This window comes from Coptis chinensis, chromosome 2 (genome assembly GCF_015680905.1).
Source record: "Coptis chinensis isolate HL-2020 chromosome 2, ASM1568090v1, whole genome shotgun sequence".
In the NCBI taxonomy this organism is placed as follows: Eukaryota; Viridiplantae; Streptophyta; class Magnoliopsida; order Ranunculales; family Ranunculaceae; genus Coptis; species Coptis chinensis.
Window position 1 is genome coordinate 92,630,187 of NC_141457.1, and position 26,657 is coordinate 92,656,843.

General features: G+C 35.9%; 1 long non-coding RNA gene across 2 annotated transcripts; it reads left to right on the forward strand.

Moving 5' to 3' along the window:
• The first annotated feature begins 11,426 nt into the window (after nucleotides 1-11,426).
• On the forward strand, nucleotides 11,427-22,379 carry LOC147518998 (uncharacterized). Of its 2 annotated transcripts, XR_015214175.1 has the most exons (7): nucleotides 11,427-11,491; nucleotides 16,819-16,875; nucleotides 17,798-17,909; nucleotides 18,579-18,970; nucleotides 19,474-19,560; nucleotides 19,645-19,682; nucleotides 21,922-22,379. It is a non-coding gene; the product is annotated as an uncharacterized LOC147518998 (long non-coding RNA). The 2 variants fall into 2 exon arrangements; XR_015214174.1 differs by lacking the exon at nucleotides 11,427-11,491 and having other exon boundaries at nucleotides 16,498-16,875.
• Nucleotides 22,380-26,657: the final 4,278 nt, after the last annotated feature.

Sequence of the window (26,657 nt, forward strand, 5' to 3'; positions counted from 1 at the left end):
CAAAAGTGCAGTCACTATATTATATATTATATAGTAGTTATTGTGATAATTATATATATACAATGTTAGTACTTAATTGTGTACGTGCTTGTGGTGGTTTAAAAGGTATTCACGAGGCATTTAATTAACGTGTTAATCATAATTGAGAATCGAGATATCTATAATTTATATAATGGATAATGAGGTGAGTTGAATTGATTGGTTATTGTGTTTAAAATCTTTATTAATGATTCTACTGTGTGAGAAGATGTTTATTTTATGATGAAAATTTTATAATAAATGATAACTCTTGGGTGTTAACAAGTGTTGTAAAAAGTCTTGTAAAAATTTAATGTGTCGCCCACATCTTTAGATCTCTCCACGCCTCTTTGATGAAAAGAAATGAAATGAAATGTTTATGACTAATGATGTCATGTGAAAAGCCGTCTTAAAAAGGAACTAAGGCATGCGCCTTGCGGGTGGGTTGGATTCCTTGACTGTACGGGAATGTAGGTTTGGATTCCTTGAATGTGGCGGGAATGACCTAAGGTATTCATTGAATGTGCCATGAATGACCTGTTAGTGTTATGATGGGTATTCCTTAAATGTGACGGGAATGACCCAATGTATTCATTGAATGTGGCGGGAATAACCTAAGGTATTCATTGAGTGTGCCATGAATAACCTGTTAGTGTTATGATGGGTATTCCTTGATTGTTATGGGAATGATCCAAGGTATTCATTGAATGTGTCATAAATGACCAGTTATATTTTTATGCCTAAAAGAGGTTTTGTTTATGTGTATGGAAAACCTAGAGATGGCTGTGACTCACAAGTTACGAGTTTACAAGATTGAAATAGGTTTTCTAGAGGCGATATCCCTGCTTGGGACATATGTCTTGTAGTGGTACTCGGTGTGAGTGAGGCACACGGGTATGTGTGATTTGGCAAATGTGTGAAGTGCAAATCGTGGAGTAGGAATTAAAGGTTGGGCAGTGTCTATTAATAAATGAGTCAATGAGATAATTAATAAACAAAGTAAAAGATTGATTTTAAGTATGACTGAGTTATTGCATATGAATATTTATATATTATGATGTACATGATTTCTTACAAGAAATATATACGTGGTTGGTGTGAGTTGATACTCACGAGAGATGAATGTACTCTCTGGTTGTGATTTTCTCGTTCTCATAAGTAGACGAGTTGATGCATATAATTTCTTATGAAGGAATGTACGTGAATGTGGTTAGTGTGATATGATGGATAGGGTGGTGTGACATGAATGTTAATATTGGCGATATATTATGCCAGATTATGTATACCCATGATGGTTGCAGTGAGAGTGAAATAAATATAGATTTTTAAGGATTACGTTTGGAAAATCTAACTGTGTTTTGCAGGTGGGTAGGACTTATTAACTTTATATGCAGAGACGTTGTCCTACCCTAACACGTAAGCAGTTATAGGTAAGATTTTAATTAAATTAATTTACAAGATAATGAGATTGAAATCTTACTTGGGAAGAAACTACACGCCGTTTTGGAAAACGGAACTATCATGTCTTCCAAGTTGAAATGGTTGGTAATGTTATATTTATTTATTTGGGAGGTTGAATGTATTTTGTATATTTTATTTTAGTCTTACTCATACCAACAAATTCAATTTGTTGACCCATGTTTGCTTTGTTTTGCAACGTGAGTGTGTTCTTGAAAACATAGATGGTAGAATGCAGTGGATGACAACGTTTGATTTGGATTCGCTTTTGGAGCCTTACTGGTTTAAGTTTTCTGAAGTGGAAAGTTTTGATTTGAAACAGATGTAATAGAGTTGGTTAGTATTTTTTTTATTTGTGAATTAAGAGTTATTCTTTTGGTTTTAATTTGACCTCATTTTTATATATTGTGTTTAATAATGAGTTATTAGGGTTTTATTTCATCCTGGGTTTTTAGAAGATGTTATAGAGTGTGGATAATTCCATATTTTAAATTTTCTGGAAATTTGGGGTGTGACTCTCTCTCTCTTGTATTTCAGAGTTCCAGTTCAAAATATCAAACCTGAGATATTTGGAAAATATGAGATTTTAGTGTTTATAAAAATAAAAATACATTTACCCAAAAAAAAAAAAAAAAAAGACAAACAAACAAACAATCGATATTTGATATTTGGAACGTGTCAGTCTTATCCGTCTTCCACCTCCCTTAGGGTATAAAAAGGTATAATCGTATAGAGTATCATTTGAAACCAACCGCGGAACTAAATGTCCGAGAGGTTTAGGGTTTAAACACCGCTTGCACACTTTTAAATTATTGATCTCTTTAAAAATAGGTTTGCCCACACATTTTTCTCGTTGCAGGTACCACGGCGGGTCACATCAATGTGTTACTGATCTTAGTTAAAATAGGTTTGCCAACAAACACACCCACAGAGAAAAACAAAACCAAAAAAAAAAATGATATTAGAATCCAGTTTAAATAATATATGATTCAAAAATATATACTATTATTGGATTGAAACTCAATTAATGGAGATATGGAATTGAACAAAAAATATATTAGTGTGGATGTCGAATATTCTTCACAATATATATTGATCTTAATTTTATTTTTATTTTAAACGAACGAAAAGATTTGGATTTACTTATGCACAATTGGCGAAGCATTATATAGGATTATCCACAACAAAAACTTGAAGTTTTTATTCTGAATTTGTGAAAACAAATTCCGCAAGGAAGATCAATTGGTGGACGCTGTCCATGCGAGCTTTTCTATTTTGTGTTGTCTGCAACTTTTGGTCTTTTGTTGGTAAATTTAGTTAGATATTAATTGTTATTACTTTTTTGTTTTGAAATATACAATGAGCAAAAATCGAAGTTCGATGCCTCTTATGCATAAACAAAAAGTTTCCTTTCAATGGAGGGCTTGCACAACACTATGAGGTGTAAAGTGTGCTGAAACAGCTCCTCCTTTTAAGGTGAATGGGAGGAGCACAAGAAGCTGCATCGAAGCAAAATACAAAGGACATAATGTAAAATGCAAAAGCTGTTAGAATCGGTTCTATTAATGAAGACGAGCTCGTCCATCAAAATATCAAAATGAAAAAAATGCATGTACGTAATTGTCTCTTATCTGGTTTTTAGGTGGTGTGCTTCTAGCACATTTTTTTTATTGACATAACGATTTTTGACTATTTTTTAGGTCGGGAGTGCTAGAGGCTGAGGTGAACATTACTTGTTTCATTTGCAATGGTAGGACTCTCACCTATAATAGAGGCCTTCCCAAGGCATTATGAGGTGAAACACACTATCTTGCCTGAGCGATGGCTTGACCCGGCAGGGGCGGATCTATGAGTGGGCTGGCCCTGGCTATAGCCCCCTCCTAATTTTCCTCAAAAATCATAAATACAGTAGTAACTATTCACCCCAATCATAAATACAGTAGTAATTTATGCTGTCGGATCAAATTGTTTTCTATATATGTTGTGAGAAGTTTGTGTTTTTATCTCAATTAGTAGAGTACACCGTAATTAACACGAGCTTTTAAATTGGACCAGCCTTTTTTCTACCACTAAATACCCTTGATAAAATAATCAAACAAATTATTCAATGCCTTTAAAAAAGACTATTTGGTCATTTCAATTTTTACTACCGTTTATATCCTTAACTTAACATAGGAAAAATAGGGTGTTTGTATAAATTCAAGTCGAAAACCAAATGCACGCAATATATAAATTATACGCATATATTAATTATTTATAAATTAGACTTTAATTACCATAAATACACTATGCTCCTTTCCCCTCCTTCCGTCTCCCCTTTTTGGTAAACAATAACTTCTTTCCTTTCATCTTCTTTTTCTGTCTCCTCATCTTTTCTTCTTGACTCAAAAATCTCTAGACACTCTTCTCTTTCTTCTTTCACTATCAGTGCAAGTGCAGAGAAGAAGAAAATACTTATTATTAATACTAACAGTGGTGGGCATGCTGTTATTGGGTTTTACTTTGCTAAAGATCTTTTGAGTTCTGGTCATGAAGTCACTGTGTTGCGGGAGCGAGGATGACTTTCACACCTCGAATGCAGTGTAAGTAAGATTAGAAAATAAAAGTTTTGCATCCTCTCGCTTTCCAAAGTTTCAAAACTCTTCAGTTCTCCAAAGTCCCAACCACCTTTATAAGTCTTCCTGAAACTTCGTTTCTTCACCAAAGCATCAACCAAAAAGAAATCTGAGAAATTTAAGCTCTATCAAGTTAATTGAATGATTTAATCCATTGTTTTCTCTATCTTCCTCCGTTGGCAAGAGATGACTACTCCGTTTCCTCTCGCTCAGGTTCTTTCCATTCATTCTCTCCTTATTATGTTCATCTTCCTTATTCGACTTCACAATACAAATTGTTAAAAATAGTTTGTGTTAGGACTTGGGAAGGAAGCAACAATTAGTGTTTCAATTTTTATCGATTAATTTTACTGGAATTTATACATTCTTCTATTTCTCCTTTCCTCATTATATTGCACCTTTTAACCATCCAAGTCTATGAGGCCATGTGCAATTTCTACTGTTTTAGATAATTATAGGAATGTTAGTTAACTCTAAGGAAGCTATTTGTGTTGTAGTATAGTTTATTATTTTACAGGTTAAGCAAATTTGCTTATGATTTTGGGTCAATTTATTCTTTCTAATTTGTTGAAATGAAATGCCTGAAATGTTGTAGAAAAGCCTACGGAATTATTAGTTTATTTATGTTATGCCAAGTTATACTTTGTTAAAAGTCTGGTAGAATGTCAAAGCTATCTCCACTGTTAGTTCATTTGTACAGGTTAGTCTTGACACTTCTCTTAGAGTTCTTTTCCTTATCAATTGTTTCCCAGTTAATTCTTCTTTTCATTGATGTACTCATATCCAAGTCGACTTTCTGATTTGGGGTATTCCATCATTGTTAAAAACTATTAGGTTTTTTTATATTGATGTATTCATATCCAAGCCACCCCCTCATTGTTAAATCTAATTCCACTTTGCCAATGCAATCTAATCGCTAGAATGTTTAGTTTTACCCATTGTGATCAATAGGTGTTCTTCTGTCAAAAAATTGCCTTGCAGTCAACTTTGCAAAAAGAGTTCAGACCCCTTGACTGTTTGTACTTTTAATGGGACTTCTAATATGAGATGTTGGAAAAAAAAAGAGTGATACAAAAGCTGGTATTTTAAGAAAGAAAAACAATAATTTTATGCAACCAAGATTGTTTCATGGGACACTACTACTCATGTGATAGCCGTAACAAACTTCTCATGAGTTCATAGTGATAGTATATGTTTAAGTGAAGATGTATGAAAAAGGCACTTTATGCATAATATGTGGTGAACTCAACTCTTTCAGTCTATTTTCAGCTTACATTTGCAACCATAATCGCACAAACTTTGGTGCATTTGGATCATAGATGACGAAAATTGGGATTGTGGTGCGTTTGCTCAATTATATAAGTAAACATAAGGCTACACTTTACTCACACTAATTAGATTTGTGCGAGGTGTGGACTAGGACCAACATAGACGATCATGTTAGCTTCCTGACAATGTCGTATATTACTGCCGTATGTTTTACTTGATCATGTATGGTACCACCTTCCCTTCCCTTCATCATCTCTCTCTCCCAAACCTTCATTAGAGTTTCTTTTGTTCCTTTTATATTTGATTCTAATCCTTTAATTAACTAGCCAAACAACATATTTGTGGGTATATGGAATCAGAGTTAGAGCCATTTAATCTTATGTACCTTTGACATTATGTTACTTAAGTACGGTGGTCCTGAACTTCAAAGGGCTTCAATAGAGACTCAAGTCAGTATATTCCTTGGTTCTGATGAGGTGGGGAATGATTCATATATGGATACAAGTAAGTGAGTGGGATGTGGATGGTCATGCTTTATAGTTTCAGTAATATAAGAGTTAAGCTAAGTTTAAAATAGGATAGAATTGACTATATGATTTTTCTCAGAATATCGTTTTGGTTATGGCTACATTATCGTTTTTGGGTCTAAGATTTAGTAGTACTGTGTTTTTTTTTTTCAAGTGGGGGTTCAATTTATTATTCAACCGTTTTTTTTTTTTTTTTTAATCTGAATATGATTTTTAATTTAGAAGAGACACGAGGACCTCCTGGTAATGAACTTAAACATTATAGGACTTAGTTGCGGAAGGTTGAGATATAATGCATCATATGCAAATGGATCAAGCCTACAAAAGGGGCACTGTAGCTAAATTCAGATGGCTCAATAACATGCAATTCTGCTGGTTTTGGAGATATTATTAGGGGCCATGGAGGGCACACTACTACAGAAAAGGGTTTTAGTGACTGTTTTTAAAGGTTTTTTGTGACCGTTGGATCTTAAATTGTCACAAATGCTTCTCTAGGAAAGGGCATATGAATGGAGTACTATTTGTGACTATTCAACTATTTGTGACTATTCTCTAGGAGCTTCATGCCTAAATGATTGTTTGAAGTTGAGTTGCACTAACGTGGACGTTAGTTCAGACTCAATATTAGTAAATGGCAGATCACCTGCGTCTTGGTATTATCTTAAAATTTTGGTAGAATATATAAATAAAAAGTTGCAACTTAATTCACTTCATTTGTATGTTTCATCTCAGGGTAACGAGTGAAGCATCTGACTTGCTAGCAATGTTTTCGAGTGTGGCTGATGATGTTATGTTGTACTTTGCCCCTCCACTGAATGTGCAGTTGAAAAAAAACGCTCTCGGATGTATTTATGATACAACTCATTGAATGCATGTTCAGGTAACTCTTAACCCCTAAGATTTTCACAAGAAAAAAAGAAAGAAAAGAGTCCATTACAATTTGTGCTATCTAAAATAATTATTGCATATTGTTCTTTAATAGGTAAGCGCAAGCAACACCCATAACGGTGTTGATATGCTTCCAACATTTGTGCCATTGAAATGTAACAACCCTACACGTTTATTATTTTGTCATTTCTTAAAGACCATTTTGATCAATCGACCAAATGCCAATTCAGAGTGTGTAATGCATACCAAATGGCTATAAAGCTTAATAATTGATAAGGATTTTGGGGGCTTTGCTTCGTGGTTATTTCTTATTACAGGTCCATCACCTTTTCTTCCACCCTGCCATTGTATACTTACAGAGTTCTACTTCCTCTATCATAATCTTGGATGCTCAAGGTAAGACACAAGTTAATCTTATTCAGCAAGCTAGCTAGATAATGCTACTTTCTTCTTTATATCCTTTTTTATTTGTGCATATTCTTATGTCGAGCTTGTGTTATACTTAACAAAGTGTCATCTATGGTTCTATTGTTAATATATCAAATAAAATGTTTGTAGATTTAGGGGTATGACTAATGGCAGCATGAGAAACATGTAGTTGTGCTATGGTTGGCATTCATTTTCCTTCAAGAGGGAAAACTTGGACAAATGGATATGGACTTCGCATGCCACGTATTGCGATCATTCATATTTTTGTGTTGCTCTAGGCACGCTATGTACCTGTCTCTTTCTATGCTCGCTAGCAACCTTATCACTATCGGTACCACATTTTGTCCAAAGAAGTTGGAGGTCATATGATAGCAAAAATAGAAAATTAATTTGATTTTTATAATTTGAGGTCTTATGTTAACAAACTGGCTAACACAAGGTTTAGCAGTAATACATATGTAGTAAGTATCATTTAGGAGGATACATAGTTAAGATTAATTAAGCTTATGATTGATCTTTAAATAATATTTGTCAAAGGTTCATCACCTGCTTCATACGGTAGAACAAACCAATGTATCTAGGTGAACATAGTGGAACCTTTCTAGATACATTAGATATGATCTTCAACATTTTCATTACGGCTTTATTTTAAGCCCAACACCTATCTGTCCCTTTACTAGCATGCAAAAAATATATCCCTTTCAAAGTAGTAAGATACAAAAAAGTTGTGTGGTGTCTAAGTTATTTTCTTAGCCTCGTAGGAAACGGTTTTGTGCTTAGAAGTTGTGTGGTATCTGTTTATTCCTTTTGAAAACACTACCGTTAGCCTTCGGTCTGCTATTCCTACAAATCAAACATTTTCCCCTTTTAATCAGATTTCGGTACTCCTATTTAGTTCTTTTGCAGTTAACAAAGTTGATAATTGCTTTGGATGTGGTTTGAAGTGTGTTTTCTTGAGAAAGCCATGGCAACAACATCTTCTTCTTCATAATCACAAGATCGCACTACTACAAAAATGCACATTAGCCACGGTAGATTATTTGGTATATACCACTGTTCCCATAATAACAGTGGTTTATACTCATTCACCACGGTACAAAATACTTTCTTAGTTTTTGAATAAACAAATACCACTGATTTTGTGAAACAGTGGTATATATTACTTCATATACCACGGTACTATCAAATATAACCTAATATTTTTTTTGTTTTCGTATACCCCACTGTTTCCGTAGAAACGGTGGTTTATATTTTGGGCAAAATTATAGCTACCGTGGATAAAGCGAGTTCTGGAAGAAAAAAAAAAAGAGAAAAAAAAAAAAAAAAAGGGGAAAAGAAGAAGAAGGAAAGACTCGCGCTGGAATCTACAAACAGAGGACTTTTATTTTATGATCCATCTGCGTTCTTTCCTTTTCTTTATCGTAATGTTTTTTTTCTCTAATTTGGTTGAAATTGCTAAATCTGGTGTTTTTTATCGTAGGAATATCACTGGTTGTAAATCCTTCATGGACGAATCCTACTGGGGAGTGGCTTGTAGAATGTAAATTGGTCTATGAGCTTTTCATAAGTAGTTTGACTTCCCGTTTAAAGGTTATGTTTCATTGTCATTGGATTTTTGTGTACTTTATTCAAACAAGTCTTCCTTTGGAAACATCTTGACTTACTGAATTGAACTCTATGTCTTAGTTCTCAATTATAACTAATCATGGTATGTTCAAGAATCTTGATCAATTTGACCAAAGTTATTAGCATTAAATTGTTTTAATTGTCTTTGTTTGTAATGTATGTTTCACTTTTTCATTTTCATTTTCAATCTCATGATTAGATCTGACTTGGTACTTCCTACGAAAGATGTTTCTCCACTTTCATTGTTATTAGAAAAATCATATAGGTTAGAAGCAGAAATTCTCTGAGAACATGTACCGTCATATGTAATGGCAATGAAGAGTTGACAATTGATGATGAGGTTTGTCTAGATAGAAAAGATAGCCTAGGCACATCATATAGAGAAACACACTGGAGAAGTAGAGTTTCAGAAAGGCGGAGGGTGATGTGTGGAGGGTTTCTCTTGACACACACAGCCTTGAGGATGACTCTGAATGTGGGAAACTAGCTGACTTCATTCCGCTAACCAACTATAGGTCTGAACGATAAGTATTATGTTATTTTTAAAGAGATGCACGTAGGTCAAGGAAAGCATTATATTGTATGTTAATAAATAGTGCATATTCCCTTAATTGAATGTGAATGTCTGATGGTAAACTTCTTATAAAGAAAGTAAGGGATAAGTTTGATTTTATGCTTACTTGGTTCCTATAATCATGCAGGATTGAACGGAAATATGGAATATTTAGCAAATTAGATGCTTGCTCCTTTGTTCCAAACGTATTTGACAAGGGAAACATTTTAAGCATTGTAAAAGATTCCTTCCCTCATGTCACTCATGTTGCTGGTATCGCTACTGTTTTCCATCCAAAGGTATGGGAGAGTATCGTTTTGACCAAAAGCTATATCCTTTGCTGCCTATATGGTTGCCTCATCATTTTTTTGTTTTTGTTTTTGTTTTCTGTTGTAATTTAAAGGAACCCTTTGCTAAATGGAATCGCACTGTGAGCACAGGTTATATCTTGTAAAATTGAGATTCACGCTTAGGTTCAATGGAAACTGAACCGGTTTAACTAGAGCATTGATCGCCAGTAGTGGAGGTAAATCTTCTGGTCATCTAATAATCTATGTTCTAAATTTTAAGGAGTTATTCCTGTTTTTGAATCATATCTTCATTAATATATTTTATCCACATCTATGTTTTCTGGTATTTCTTTTAAAATATCATCTTGCCCTTAAACCAAGATAAAATCCTTTCTTACAGTAATGCATTGGGTCCAAGCACTGTAACTTGTTTTCCATGCCGGAGTGTGTTTTTTTTTTGTTGTTGTTTCGAAATTAGTCTTTTTCTCTCAAAGTTCTCAGTCCTATACCTACATGGACTCTTCAGCGGCGTATGCTTATGAATGGAACTTCAATGTCATCTCCATCTGCTTGTGGAGGCGTTGTTCTGTTGATTAGCGCTTGAACTTTAAGAAGAAATCAAACAAGCTAGATGACATACTGATGATGTCTAAGCTAGATGACATACTGATGATGTCTAAGGGAGCTCTACTGATGATCGTTCCTCACTTTCAACTATCTCACTCCTCCACTCCCGCTCTCCAGGTCTTCTCTCCACTCTCAAGGTACATTCCTACACTCCTATTTCTTTTTTTCCTTTTCTTCTCCAGCCTCTCTCCACTCTCTTATTCTGTTATTCACTTCTTCTCCTCTAGTCCTCTCCCACTTTTTTTTTTTCTTTTTCTTCACCAACCTCTCTCCACTCTCGTCTTCTGTTCTTCACTTCACTTCACTTCTCCTTTCCTACTTTTTTTTTTCTTCTTCTCTTGCCTCTCTCCACTCTCTTCTTGTCCTACCTCTCTCCACTCTCTTTTTCAGCTCCGCCTCTTTTTTTTTTTTTTTTTTAATAGAAGGGTGGAAGAATGCGAGCAGTATGATTTCAACACAAGTTGTAAATTTGTGTGATTGTGTCTAAATGCTTTCTGCTGAAGCTGGACCCTCTTAATGGTCCACTGTTAGCAAATTTATTTGTGTAATAATGACGTAAGGGCAGAGATGATAATTGTCCAATGATTACGATTTTTTCAGGAGAGGGAGTGTTATGTGCATGAGTGCATTTTTAAGAGTTTAAGTACTCAGCAGTTAATGCGTTTTCACTCAATGAAGATGGAGGAAATAAACAAGAATATAAAGGAACCGTGGCAAAGAAACATATAGGGGACAATATATAGATTATATAAGCATTCATTCGATTATGAGAGTCTTTGGGACTCGATCCTATAGCTACAGAAAGTACGACCGAAAATCTCTTTAGACTTAAAACCTCTTTTTAGACTTAATCTAGTTTCCTTGTAATGAACTTTGGTGTTGTTTCTCCTTCTACTTTGTAGGTGCTTATCTTGAACCGGTGATGCAGAGCTGGAAAATGCGGAAGGTGCAATCTTTGGTCAAAAGGTGAGAAAGTGCAACTTTCTAGTATTTTATATGAAAAAGAATGGAAGAAGTCTTCTCTTGATTAGTTTTTTGGTTTTTCCTTAGATTATATGTAAGGGGACAAAGCTCACTAGAATTGCTATTTTTTATTAGAAACTTCTGACTTAGTTTTTAATGCCGCAGGTAGGGGAAAACAATTCTTAATAATTGATGGAAGCTTGTTCAAATAATTCTTTTGAAAATAAGGTATAAGTCGTCATACACTAGCAAGTATTTCTTCAGTTGTTGCAATGCCATCTCACAATCAACGTTCCAAGTTGTCGCCCCCTTTAAAGTCTGGAAGAAGGGATGACAACGATCGGAATATTTATAAATAAATCTATGAAGAGCGGCAAGCCGACCAGTAAGCCGTTGAATTTCCTTCTTATTTTTTGGTGATGGCATATCAATAACGGCATCGATCCGATCGGATTAGCCTCAATACCTCTACGAGTCATGAGGTATCCAAGAAATTTTCCAGAAGAGAGGCCAAAAGAACATTTGGCGGGATTGAGTCTCATGTTATACTTGTTAAGCCTACCAAAAACAAGTTGAAGATCGGAAAGATGATCACTAGTAAGCTTCGATTTAACAACTATATCATCGATATAAGCCTCCATTATTATCCCCAGCAGATCAGAAAAAATTGTATTGACAAGCTTTTGGTAGGTTGCACTAGCATTTTTCAGACCAAAAGGCATAATAGTGTAGCAGAAAATGCCTTGGTCTGTAATGAAGGCGGTGAACTCTTGGTCATCCACATTCAAAGAGATCTGGTAGTACCCTGAAGAAGCATCCATGAAAGATAGGCGTTGGAATCCGGAAGTGGCATCCACTAGTTCGGAAATTCGTGGCAATGGATACGGATGAATCAGACAAGCTTCGTTAAGGTTTGTAAAGTCAATACAAATTCTGATTTGTCCGTTCTTTTTGGCACCGCGCTTTACATTAGCAAGCCATTTTGGGTAAGTAACTCGTCGGATAAAGTTAACCGCAAGTAGCTTATCAATCTCCTCTTTAACTTTGAGCTTCCGATCAGGTGCCATTCTTTTTGGTTTTTGGCGAACTGGCCTGAAACTTGGATCAATGTCAAGTTTATGATAGGCAATAGAAGGGTCTATTCCCGGCATTTCCTCAATTTTCCAAGTGAAGATACGCTTATTTCGCTGTAAAAGGGAAATCAACTCTTTTTGTTCTACGCTCGAAAGTTCAGTGGAAATAAAAGTGGTTTCTTTTGCTGAATCTCCTACTTGCACTTTCAAAAGTCAATCCACTGTAGGCGGCCCTTGCACATGAGCCTCAATATTATAGATGGAGGGCATGCCGCTTGGCAACTGTAACTTGGGCAGGGAACTTACAAGGATCGTATTACCTCGAACTTCAGATTTTTTATAGTCATCCATTGCTTTGTCATGACAGGCATGGGTAGATACCTGGTCACTACGAACCTTGCAAATATGCATAGAGAATGGGAACTTGACACATCGATGAAATGTGGAGACTTCGACCCCCATGGAATGTATCCAATCTCTAAATCAAATTGCGTATATAGTGGGAGCCGACATACCATCAATAAGAAATCAAGCTCAACTTCTTTGTTCATTAATTTGATTGGTAAGGTAATTCTTCCAACCGGCGTGAAGATGTTGTCCCATCAAAACCGATGATAGGATTGTGTTCGCGATGATTATACCCTCGAAGTTGCATCCGAGAATAACATCCACCGAAAATGACGCCGGAGGTGGCCTCGTGGTCGATCATTACCCGTTGAACACGAGAAGCACCTATAGACACGAAATTATAACTGCGTCATAGTGAGGGTGATATACACCAAGGAGATCATCATCGAATCGGAGGGCTCTTCTTCGAAGTTTCGTCCGATTCCTTTGACAAAATCAACTTTGTTGATATGGTTAAACTCACCAACATAACTAACTTTCAAACTCTTTTGATTCTTACTCTGACTTTTGGAAAGAGACTCAACATGAGAATGGGAAACATTAATGACATACTCATAAGTTGCAGCAACTGCCTGTTGAGAGTTTTTAGTAAGATATTCGTTTAAAAGTCATTTCTCCATTAATTTCTGAATCCGACTCCGGAGAGAGCGACAAAGTTCTATCTCATGGCCATAGTCATTATGGAATTTACACCGCAAGGCTTTGTCCCTTGTCCTTTTGGTATCTTTTGAAAGTGGATAAGGCGGGGAAAGAAGATTCCCACTTTTCAACTTCTCATATATAACAGAGTACTTGGCATTGAGCGAGGTCAATTTTAGCTCAGGTAGAGTCTTTCCATCACGATTGAAACTAACTTGCTTCTGATTGTCATTCTTTCCATCGTTATGCTGTTGATCTGACTGTCCTTGCTTCGGCTTAGAATTCTTGCTGTCAGAAAAATCTTTACTCCGAATATCTTTGTCTCTTGCTGCTTTTGCCGATAGGTTCTCCTCGATACGGATGTGTTGTTCAACCCTAACATACAGATCGTACCGAGTTTTAGGGACATCTTTAATTAGAGAGGTAAAGATCCCTTACAATGAAGTTCGAACTTCTGTCTCTTTCATAATATAATGCTTCTTTAAAGGCGAAAAGAAGCATCCCATCATAAACTTCTGGAACATCTGCTGCTGCCTTTCGAAACCTAGTAACAAAAGTACGTAACTTTTCGTCACGTTGTTGCTTGATGTTCAAAAGTGAGTCGACATCCTTTGGCGTCTTGCAATTATGGCGAAAACGATTAACAAACTGATTTTCTAGTTCATTGAATTGGTGAATTGATCTTGAAGGCAACTCACTAAACCAGCATAATGCTTCTCCCTTTAGAGTTGATGGAAAGAGCTTACATATGAGCGGGTCATCTCCACCCCATAACACCAACTTATTTTTGAACGATAGAACATGCAAGCCAGGATCTCCTTCTGACTCATCATAAAGTTCAAAATCGGGTTGTTTGAAGTCGGGATAGTGGTAAGCTTCTTGAATGTCGAGCGAAAACTTATCAAGTACGCCATCATTGACTGTCAAGTTTTTCATTCTTACATCCTTTGACTCTCTATCCTTAAGTTCTTTTGCAATCAACTCTTTCAACTATTGTTCTATTAGAGTTAAAGTATTGGCTCGAACAACTGGACGCCCCCGGTCGTGCCCATGTGGAGAAGGATACCTTCCATTATCTCTTATTGGAGTTAGAGATCTTTGGCGGTATGCACAATCAACTCCGACCGGTGATTGTCTTTGTCTATCCCTGTAACCAGCTTGTCTAGGCCGGTAGTCACCCTTGGCCGGGTGGTCGGAATAATTATACCACTTCTCCATGTTTTGTTGCTCTTGTCTGGGATGCCCGCCTTCCCAGTCATGTCGGACATATCTCGGACGACGGTCTTCCCTGAAATTGCTTCTCAGAGGTAAATCTTCCCTTTGAGATCGGACATGTCTAGGGTAGTAGTTATCCCTGCCAATCCGATTCTCCCCATAAGTACGGGTAATAGGGTCATTACTCTTAGAGCGTGCAATGGTTGATTGTGTTTGAGAAATAACACGCTTCGAGGGGCGATGAAGTGGTTCTTCAAGACGGTCCCATACACTGGAATGGCCTGCGTCCCTTCATGGTCGCCTTGATGTTGTTGAATTTGCAGCATCGTCCACTGGCCTTTGCCTCTTTGCCAGCTTCCTTCTCAAGTTCCTATTTAAATTTTTGACTAGTCGTAACTCACGCCAACCGTATTATTAGGGTGAATTGGTCATTACTATCACCTTTTCCGTTAGTTGGTGTGAGAGTAATGTCCACGTCCATATCCATGTCAACTGAAGGATCGACATGGACAAACGGCGGACCGCATGGAGGATTACTGACTTATCGATTTTCTTGTTGCAAGATTGTTAGGGTTGGTGCCGGCGGTTGTACTGCCTTTTGTGGTGGCGGTGGCGGTTGCGCTGCTACAGTTGGATGTTACGAATTGATCCAACCACTAGGATCGGAGCAACTTGATTGTTCAACGGTTCTTGCATTGGCCTATTTGAATTTCGATGGTTGTGAGTATTATTAGCAGGAGGAATATGTCGACTATTTGGTCTGCTTCTTGTGCTTACCATCTTGATTGTTTCACGTGATAATGAATTCTAAAATCCCCACAGACGGTGCCAATTATGTTTCAGCAGTAAACTGCTTCAACACAACGAGAGCAATGGTAAAGAACGCACTAAGAAACAGAGGAATTTGATGTTGAGGGAGATGAAACTGAATCAAATAATGGCTGCCTACGTACCCAAGATCTATTCTCTAGGGATCAAGTTTCAACGTAGTTCCTTATGAAAAATAATGTGGTATTTATATAGGTAGAGTAGAGAATCCTTGTAGCTCAAGTAATCTTGTTGCTTGAGTAATTGTGATAGAATATAACCGTCAACCGATAATTATCTTTTTTGATAAGAAATGAATCGACATAAATCAATGTACATTAGTGGCAAAGCCATGTGGCTAAGGTTCAGCCTTTTTTTACACATGAGTTAATGGGCATGTACATTGATCCATGATATTGTGAATTGGGCTTTAGCCCCGTTGATTAAATGAATAAAATAAAGACCCTACTAATGGACGTTTTGCCACGTGGGGTGGGGGTCAAAAATCTGCAATAACAAATCTATCCCTCAAAGATAACAAGAGGAACTTGATGTTGTTCGACTTGAAATTCTTAGATTCATCCAGCATAATGGAGCGTTCGAGCCAAGCATTGTGTCTTAGCTAGGTTTTGACCCATTCCAGTTAAGGTTTGGTGTTTGGTCTCACCATTTTTTTGATATTTTAGATGGAAGAAATAGATTGCTCTTTTGATTGATGGAACAAGTTAGGTCATTATTATTTTGATAGAACAAGTAAATTTGGATGTTTATTTCATTATTGATGAAATTATATCAAACAATTTCCTTTGTTCATTTTGTAAAGTGTATTAATATTTGAGCGTTGATTATCATTACAAAATCTGCAAATGTACTGGATGCATTTATTCTTTAACCACCAAAAGACCGAGTAAAGGTCGAGTTATTCTTTAACCCCCGAAATCTTTCTCTATTTATTTTTGGTTAAGGCTAAAACTATTATTGCTTTGTCAGTCTAGAATCTTCTATGCAATTTAAGGAAGAATTGACAACATCCATTATGGTTGAGAAGTCCAGGAGACCTGAGGCTATGTCTGGAAACCATCAAAGAGAAAAGGCAAAAATGTTAGGGGATAAAGGGCACAAATCTACAGCTGGAGTTGACAATAATGCTCATAAAAACATTAAAAGAAAAACAAATTCTGGATTTGATCTTAGTGTTGCTTCTGAGCCAAATGAGCACCCATTTATGTCTACTATGAAAGGTAAAAAAAGAAAGCGCAAGCAAGTCCTTGGTTGCAAAAGTAAGAAGTTGGTGCTAAATCCTTTTACCCTTCATGAACTTTGTTGTGCTTCCTTGCCACCTATTGTTACCCTTTGGTTTTCCTATATTTGTGTATAGGATGAATTGGTGATGACACATTATATGTTTTGCAGACTCAAAACATTGATGCTTATAATAACTGTGAACTGGGTGAAGCTCATAAAACTTAGGTATGCAGGTTTTACCCCTTATAAATAACTATGTTCACTCTTATTTCTTTTAAACCGTCCAATTAGAATTCTAAGAAGGAAATTGTAATATTTGACATTAAAACATATTTTACAGAGTCATATTCCTATTAAACTTCAACGGTGAAAGCTATATGAGATGTTAATTCACAAGTTAATTGATAAAGGCTGTGATTAATCATAGTCATGTAACTCCTTCGCTTAAGAGTTGTTTGAAAAAGTTTGTCAAAAAGCATTGGATTATGCACACCTTCATTATGTACATTGCCCTCCCACCCATCCCTCCACATACAATAACATCTTAGCTCTTAGAGACTCCTACATGACCATGCCATTATTGATTGTTGGATTAACGGTACATATTGTCACCTTCCTTTCACCAAACATTCACAAATAGTTTGACTCTAAAAAGTTAGTTCATTTGAAAAAATAACAGGTTTGTTGTGGTTGTGCCACTTGGCCATGTCGATCTATAAATCCCATGGCCTAATAGTGAACAATATTATCCAAATCAAGAAGTTTACATTTTGTTATGCAAATTGAAGTTACGGACTTGGTAATTTGTTTCTTTTTTTTTTCCTCGCTTATTGTTGTTTTTATATAGTTTTTGGGGGCTGTTTATCCATTTTTACGGTTGTCTTGGTCAAGTGTTATTTTGTTCTTAATCTAGCCCTCTAACTAACCCTCCATGATTACTAGCCAGTCTAATGAACTGATCTATATACTACATCCAATCCTCTAATTGAAATTGGAAGGGACCCTCAAAAGAAAAAGTTATCCTGAAGGTGGATTCCAATGTCCAAGTGGTTAGAGGCTGAGGCGGGAATAAGATTATGGTTTCAATAAATATGTAACACATTTGAATTTCCGACATAATAACAAACATACGTTATTATATCTACAGGATTTTTATTGGAGCACCACAAAACTATGAGGAGTCGCATTAGCATAAAGGAGTGTCGGAGGCACCTGGATTTTTTGTGCAGCAGGAGAGCATGATTCCACCAGCTACCATTGTAGGCACTTTGAAGTCTACTATATTTTTGTTAGCGCGGAAAATAAATTTTTTTTGTCTTATTCATGTCTTTTTAAATGTAGAGAAGCATGGTTTGTGTTTTAGCTGAATTAATTTTACCAATTTTGCTTGATTTTTAAGGATTGGCCTTGCATTTAGTTTGAATTTTAATTTTTTTTGTAAGCTTTGATCCATAATCACACAATTAACGAGTCGCTTCATTTCATTTGTTGTGCTAACTAGTAAAAGATTCATTTCGTTGATAGTAGGGCTACTGTATTTCGTCTTGCAGTAATCTACCAAATGGGACTCCATAGTCATGGTTTTAATAGGCTAATTAGTTAAAGGTGGGCATGCTATTGATTTGAGCCATATTGCAAAACATGGTGATATGGCATAAGTTTTGTACTATTAGTTGGCTGATGTAGAAGCTTGCCCGCAAGGTGAATACATTAAAACTCCAATAATGAAGTTAAAAGTATTTATCCTACACTTAGCATATACATTGAACCTGAAAAGTTCCACTCGCAATATTTTTATGGCATGTTTGACTGATGCAATTGTTTTCAAGTTATATTGTACTAATTTCTTTTATGTTTTCTTTTATTACGTACCAAATGGTTTTAGTTGGGTGCTAATATATCTACGGTCTTATCTAATGCTTTTCTAGGAAAACATGCTCCCCTACGTGCTCTTTTCAAGAACATTTTTGCTCTTTTATCAGTGTTGATGAGGATCTAGCCTTGGACTCTGAACTCCTTGGTCTTGCTGATTCTGATTTGATATCCGACAAACCCACAATCAGTTCGTATGTGAATGAATTTCCCCCTTCAGCATACTTTTGATGAGCCTTCCCGAGTCAGGTTGTATTCCCTCAAAAATGAATATGAATAAGATATTCAGACGCTTTAGAGCTTTGAAGGAATTAAAACCAGAAGCTATAAAGGACACGTGTAGTGCAAGAGTGGTTTTAAATAAGCCAAGTGACGCAGAAGCAGCTCTTAGTAGTGCTACAACGACGTTTAGCATTTTTGGACCACTACATGCCAGTTACCAGCTAAGGTATTAATCCTTACTGCCATTTATACATCCAGTGCAAACCCATTAAGCTAAGAAAGATCCAAATTTGTGTGAGCTGAGTAAACATGATGTCTCCATTGCTGACCACTGTGCTGATGGACGTTTATCCATGTAGGACATTAATTCCACTTCTAGCAGAAAAGGCTAACACAGAAATAAATGGTCATGTATTTCATGAATCCAAGTGTCCCAAATAGGAGATCTTGTGAACAAGAATTCAACATGTTATTCTGAACTGCACATGAATTTTTTTTTGAAAATTGTTAGGGACGAAGAATGTTTTAAAAATAAAAGTAACAATCAGGTAACTCGATGCATTGATTGGATACTTGGATCAATCATTTTCATTAAAAAATTTAACTCACTTTTGCTTTTTCCCTTGCTTACCACTCCTACTAATTGGCATCTTCTACTTTACATAATATCTCCTTCTATCATTTATTTTCTGATGTTATGCTTTATTTGATTGGTAATATTCAATGCAGTTTTCAAGCTTAACTTGGGTGGAAATGGAAGAACAACATCAGAAACCGTGGAAATATCAATTAGGACATATTGATTAGGTGGTGAAGGTAACTAGACTACAAACCTGTGTCTCTCTTTTATATCAAGTATAGAGGCTATGAACTTAAAATTTTGGTTTAAAACTCTTACAGGTGAGCTAATTAGTTTCAGACGAAATCGAGACATCAAAGTAAGTTTCAAAGGCTTTTCCTTCTTTCTTCTTTCATTTACATTTAATCTGATTCACAAACTATGCTTTGATTCAAATTAATTGTTTGGTAGTTTGTTATGGGATTTTATATACCGATAAAATGAACACAGATCTCATTAAAAAAAATCAGTGTTATAATCTTGAGAAACCAGTGTCACAGTTTGAGGTGACATTATAGTAACTTTGAAATAATGATAGTCGTGCTTGTCTTTGTTAGTCACCCTGAAAGTTCTACATGGATTTTACCTTTTAGAATACCTTGGGTTGTGTTTCAGTAGTTGCCTATTTCAATTTTTTTTTTCTATCCGATTTTCATCAATAAAGTTATCATTCATTATGCTTAGAGTGGCGATGCCCTCGGAACATGGATTTTTAAGATAACAGGTGTACTGATGATTGTAATCGCAATTTTTGATTGATGATGGTGGTTTGAGTTCAAGGAAGGTTATAAACTCACTTGAAGTGATTCACCTAAAAGACCTTTCAAAGCCATTTCTTGGCCTACCACATAAGATATATTACACTTGGTTTTTACTATGTTATTGATCATATCAATGTGCAATGTGAAATTTGTCTATTCTCCTGGTTATATCAATGTGCAATGTGAACGTTTTCTATGCTTTTGGCATCTACGGTCACAAATCAATGACGCATCCATTAGAAAAGACTAGGGTTATTAAATAATAAATCAAAATGTCTATTATATGGTGTGCCGCAATAATGTTATAATTTCTAGATATAGTTATATTTTGTATTGATTTATGAACTTGCCTCTGCAATGATCTTGCAGCTGCGATATACTTAAAATGATCCTGACACGAAGTTGGTTTTTGAGGCACTTTTAGTCTATCATGTTCTTCATTCGCATTAGGGCTTCGTTTAAAGTATCTACTACTCCCTTTTCTGTAGCATAGTTGTCACTGATGGTAAATGATAGTTCAATTTTTGCTTAATCGCTACTTTATTATTAGTTTGAGTCAAATTAGAAACAAGATGGTATAAGGTGGGAAAGGGCTTTAGTAGAAGCTAGGTACTCAGCAAATGAATCGAATGGTGTTTTTATTTGTTCCCAATACTTTGCATACCATTGATTGGTGTGTGCTTATGGTTTCTGTCAAATTGCAAATACGTTCTTCCTCCTCTTTAAGAATATGTGATATTGTTTCTCTTTTAATACTATTTAATCTAACCCATTCAACAGGGTTTATTATTTCGTGCATAGCCATTCAAGGAGTTGCTTAGTCTGCTGAGTACCTAGGATCTACAATTAATATTTGAGAAGCACATGCATAGTATGGAAAATGTACTAGCCTTTGTGTTTCTAAGCTTATATTATTACTATTTTGGTTTGAATTTATATTAATATGCTACTCATTCTACAAGTCTGCTTATAGCAATTGGCTCCTTCTATTTTTTATCATTAACAAGGCTTTAGGATTTTTGGTTCAAACTTCATTTCTTCATTGTCAAGTGCTAACTGTCTTGCAAAAAAACAGCAGCCGGATGTTTTTTTTTATTTGACCAACTAACAATCACAATTTTGCAAAGTGTTTTTTATTTTTTTTGTTTTTTTGCATCATGGTCAACAAGCTCAAATGATTGTTAATTGTTTCTCTTAGGTAGCAAAAATTAATGAGCCATACAATCTTTAATGAATCCCCTGCTAGGCAAAGCAAGCTATCCATGCACTTCCATCACTGTTGATAATCCAACTTTGTCAATTGAAGTGTTTGATGGAATTACGGAAATTTCAAATAAAATGCCAGTGGAATCAGTAATGGGTTAATGCAGCTGTAACCAAGCTAACCAAACTCAACTCTGAATTGAAATGGGCTGTAGGGGCGAGAGGGTTTGAAATGTGGAGGCATCCGACTTCCGGATATTAGGACCCCATATTCAATTTTTATAAGATTAAGTCGCGCCTATACCTCAGTTGGATGGCACATCTTATATTCATGGGAAACATAGAGCTTCCACAAGTAGCTAGCACCCCTTATTTTCTACAATATGACATGCCAGCAACATAGGCTGGAAGAAATAAGAATCTATACATGCTTCTGAATCTTATGGTAAGCATTGTTCCTTCATCATTTCTAGCTTTAGTGTTAATTAACTAGCTATCAAGTTGCTATATTGTTTGATGTGTTTCATAAATTGGTGTTGTCGTGTTTGAGTGTGCAATCTCATTTGACATACTATTCCTTGATTTTAACTACAGGGTCTACAATCCCCAAGACGAACTGCTGACATTGGCCCCACTCCATCGTATCTAAACAAAATGTTTCCAAATGATAGGATGTACGGTTGCTGTGGAAGTTATTATAAGACAAGTTGTGATTTTTGGTCCAATGGTTGGTTCAAGTAGCAATGGCCGATTGTTTGTTAATAGAAGTACAAAACTTAAAGGCGGAGGAAATGGTTTCCTTGGGTATGGCAAATGAGACGAACCTGAATGAATGAGATGAGCTTAATAGATAACTACTACCAATCAGAGGCTTCAAGAATCAGAAGGAACTCTTAGTATTTTTGGTTTTTTATTTTTTCATTTTGTAAATGAGCTTCTGTGTTTCTTCCACACAAATGTGTGAAATAACTTTTTTAAGTGGAAACATTGTTCAATAGAGAATCCAAGTATTGGGTACAACTTACTTAGGTACGATATTTATTTTTTTGTCATTATGGTGTCTATGAGTTTATACATTTATAGGCTTATAGCAAGCGTCCTATGAATACTTCATACAGTATAATCACTACTTTTCACTGTGTTTTTTGTCACCTATGGTGTCGTGTGTGATATTCACCAGTTTTTTATATTTTGCCGTGTTAGACACCCCATATCCGTGTCCGATACATGTCAATGTAACTTAGAATTTTTTTAGTCAATGTGTCTCCCTCTAATCCATTAGGAGCCTTATGCCATAGTGGTCCGAGACGACATGTTTATTCATACTTGATGTACATATCCAATGAGGTACAAACTTATCAAGTCAATTCAAGTCAAATATGTATTTGAACCAAAAGTGCACCATATTGTTTGAGTTTTATGCTTCAACAACTTCACACATATGTGGTGATGTTATGAAGTTTGGTGTTTGGTTGTTCCAGACATGCATTTGAGTCCAATCATGACCTTTAATGGGTAGATTCGATGGAATTTTCTTTGGGTTTACCACTTTTTTTTTTATCCAATCAAGCTTATGATGACTTTTGGCAGGCTGGTGAGTTGAGGGATAAGGAAATGGACCTCAAGTCCTAGATCACAAGTTTAATTGACAAAGGTAAAGAGAAAACCAAGGCAGAGAGTGAGGCAAGTGATTCAGGTCCTGTCGTGACAGAAGCTGACATACATCATATTGTGTCTTCATGGACTCGAATCCCTGTTGACAAAGTATCAAGTGATGAGTCTGAAAAACTCCTCAAGATGGAAGACACACTCCACTAAAGAATCATTGATCAGGATGAAGCTGTCAGAGCTATTAGCCGTGCCATCCGCCGAACCCGTGTTGGGCTGAAGAATCCAAATCGGCCTATCGTGAGTTTCATATTTTCAGGTCCAACCTGTGTTGGAAAGTCGGAGTTGGCAAAAACGCTGGCTACGTATTACTTTAGTTCTGAGGAAGCCATGATTCGGCTTGATATGAGTGAGTTTATGGAGAGGCATACTGTCTCCAAGCTGATTGGTTTACCACCTGGTTATGTCGCGCGGCTACACTGAGGGTGGTCAGCTTACTGAAGTAGTTGTTCGCTGCCGGCCCTATACTGTGGTCCTCTTTGACGAGATAGAGAAGGCTCACCCCGATGTCTTCAATATGATGCTTCAGATTCTGGAAGATGGTAGATTGACAGATAGCAAGGGACGGACTGTTGATTTTAAAAATATGCTACTGATAATGACCTCCAAGGAGAGTTCAGTCTACTTAACAGGTCAAAGTTTAATTGAGGTGGATTCTATGCTCATGATCTCTAAATTTTCCTTTCCAATAGGTCTAAAGCATCGCCAACTACAATGGAATGGCAGTTGTAACGCACCACATAATCAAGAATGTCTTAAGAACCAGAGCAAATTGTGAGGTTGGATAACAAGGTAGAAGAGCCAAATATACTATAACTTTCTTAAAAGTAGCATAGTGATGAAAGGGTGTATATGATTTTAATGAATTTTCAAGGTGTGTGTGGTGTGGTTGTTTGGCCTAGGCAAGCATTGCGACTGTCTATTCACAACGACTTGGGTTTTATGACTTAGTTGCGCTACTTTTTATAATAAGAATTGGCGGTGTTCTTTTTATCTTTATAATCATTATTATGGGAAGGCCAAAAATTGGGCTATTTTATGTTTCTTTCTTCATAATCAGTGTAATCACTTTTATTTAATTTGCTTCATATATTGTTGCACTATCACTAATTGTTTCCCATGTACAGTTTCGTTGAACACACTATGTCCTTTAAAATTCATCGGACATGGATGGAGAGGTGATCGAATTGTGGTACATGTTCAGGTATGTCTATAGCTAAGATCAAATTTGATAACCATATTACTTACACATTTCAAATTCATTCCACACACAAGTAGATGTCTTGGTCTCCTATACAATATACATTGTTTGTCAAATTGCTTGAGCTATTTGATTGTTAACCGTTGTATTTAATGGTTCAAGTGCTTACTGTTGCATGACCGTAATACTCTAATGTAGTTGCATAGGCTATATTATATGGTTGTTAAGGGTTTTTTTCCAAAAAAATGAGAAAGAATGTTACAATTTCGTTATTCTTTCTAGATGGCTACGTTTTAATGGTGACTTTTTATTTAGGTTTGATTCAATATGTAGAAACCTTCGTGGTCTACGATAATATGGAGGATATAACGTTACAATATTGTTATTCTTTCTAGATGGCTGCGTTTTAATTGCGACTTTTTATTTGGGTTTGATCCAATGTGAACAAACCTTAGTGGTCTGGAATATTATGGAAGATGGCAATGCACCCAAGATTTGCAGGTATGGCAATGGATACTGTTCCTATGTCATTAGATGCAAATGTAAAGACTGTTGAATTGAAACTTGCATCAAGTTCCATTATTAAGGATATGTTAAAATGTGGGGGCTTTGGCCACTACACTGGAGATATGGCTGCTTGTGATGACAAGCATTGCTTACAAACAAAATGCAAACTGGGCATCAAGAGGTGGATACAGCATGCTTCGACTTTAATCAGCGAAACTACAAAAGATCAAGATGGAGATCAAGCTGCCCAAGTAACTTTGTTGAAATGAATTCAGATAGGGCATCATTAGGTAACCTAGGCCTAGCTGGTGCAGGGGTGATATACAGGAATGAGGGGCGGGTTATGCGAGCACCTACTTGCAGGTTGCCAAAGAGTTCAAGTTACTTGGCTGAATGCTGGGTCATCCTTTAAGCATATTTAGAGAGCAATGGAGCAAGGATCTCTTAAAATATGGATTGAATCTGAATCCACTCCAGCTATACAAACTTTGGGCGTCGAGATGCAAAAAGACACGAGCTATGCAAATTTCGCAGAAGACACTATGGTTAAATATGGAGCAGCTTAACTCTCCTCTTGATAACTATGTTCACATTCTCTTCAATAAGTTTTGTGTATCGTTCATGTGCAGAGCACGTGCATTTTGCTAGTTAGGGTTAAGTGTAAACAAAAAGCCTTTTAATATTGTCAAGATTTATTTTTTTTATTTTTATTTTTTTGTAAATGTCGTCTTTTTTGTTCACACTATTTTTTCCTTGCTTGGTATTAAACAAAGATCAAGACAATGTGGGTTGTTTAGTGCTATAATGTAATGTGTTATGTGACATTAGATTAAAACTCTGTAGAGACCTGAGAATTATCAATGGAACATCTCTGCCATATCAAGATAGACCATTTAGGGAGACATAATTGAAAACTTGTATCTAGTATTGTTCACCGACTTTTTTGCATTGCAATCTTTTTGATTTGTATCAAGCATGGGATGCATAAAAGTATCTTTGCACTTCAAACCACCCCATTCAAATATTTTAGCTTGGGTATTGTAATTCTGATTATTACGATTATGTTTTCAATAAGCAATGTAAAATTGATAATCAAGGAAACTCACAATGGAGACCAACCGAGTTAAGACTTAAGACAGCCAGTCAGCCACAATAAAAACAATATAGAAGAAAAATGAAAGAAAAGGCCCAAAGAGACTATTGGTCTTTCGTTTCTTACACGTGCCTACTTAACCATAATGGCAATTTTAAAGTTGTTTACCGGAACTGCTATTTTATAATTTTGATTTCGCTCAAAAAAAAAAAAAAAAAAAAAAAAAAATGATTTCCAACTGCATTATACAGCTAGAGTGTATATGCATAGCTAGGGAGAATAGTCATCTGTTCTCAAATTTTAGGGATTTAGCGGTGTCATTAATTTGCCTTCCTTTGCTCTCTGTGCTACCATACTTTTCTTTTTGTGTTGTTGATGCGTTGGTTTAGTTATTCAAACTTACCGTAATTATCTTTGGGTTATACAGTTCAGTTTCTAAAATAAGTTAATTACTTTTTACTTCCATCACTGCTACCACATATTAGCATATTACTAGTCACAGAAGCTGTTTCTAATTTATAGATTGTCATGATGTTCATGAGGTGAAGAGTGGACAAGAAAAGAAAAAGGAGGTTCATGAATCTAAAATGTTCCAAAAAAATAAAAGTAAGAGGTTTTAAATTGTTCATATGATGAAATTCCATACATCTAAAGTTTGGTGTTATTTGATTTGGATATGAATTTGGTATCGGCACTTCAATTGTGGACAATTTGAATCCCTAATTAGATTAGGGATCTCGAGAATTAAAAATCCCCAAATTTCTTGTGTTCAAATTGGTCATGATTGAAATGCCAAAACCAAATCCATCTTCAATTCAAGTAAGTAATTGCTTCAAATTAATGAAATTTCATCTCTTGAAC